This window comes from Cariama cristata, unplaced genomic scaffold (assembly GCF_000690535.1).
Source record: "Cariama cristata isolate BGI_N322 unplaced genomic scaffold, ASM69053v1 scaffold23673, whole genome shotgun sequence".
Lineage (NCBI taxonomy): Eukaryota > Metazoa > Chordata > Aves > Cariamiformes > Cariamidae > Cariama > Cariama cristata.
In genome coordinates this window covers 22,934-23,185 of record NW_009610526.1, presented here as the reverse complement: position 1 = coordinate 23,185, position 252 = coordinate 22,934, and the positions used below count along the sequence as shown (strand labels likewise).

Sequence of the window (252 nt, the reverse complement as noted above, 5' to 3'; positions counted from 1 at the left end):
AAGCTCCATCTCCCCAGGCCTGGGGAAACACCCTTTTGCCCCCCCCTCGATTTTCACAGGTTTCCACCAAAGCAGGGGGAACAGCAGGATCGGACCCAGCTCCCCGGCACAGGTGGGGTCCCACGGCGGCTCAGGGTGCTGCCCATCCTCGGGCAGGGGGGGACCTGAAATAACCCCGGGGAGGGGCAGCCCGGAGGAAGGCTGGGTCTGGTACCCGGGCACGGGTGGGGAAGGGGCTGCCTCGCCAGGGGT

At 68.3% G+C, this 252-nt stretch overlaps 1 protein-coding gene across 1 annotated transcript in view; it reads right to left on the bottom strand.

Moving 5' to 3' along the window:
• The window catches only part of TM6SF2 (transmembrane 6 superfamily member 2), a gene marked incomplete at its 3' end in the record, with an annotated part of 3,385 nt that overhangs the window by 1,218 nt on the left and 1,915 nt on the right, over positions 1-252 (bottom strand). The window lies entirely within an intron of this gene.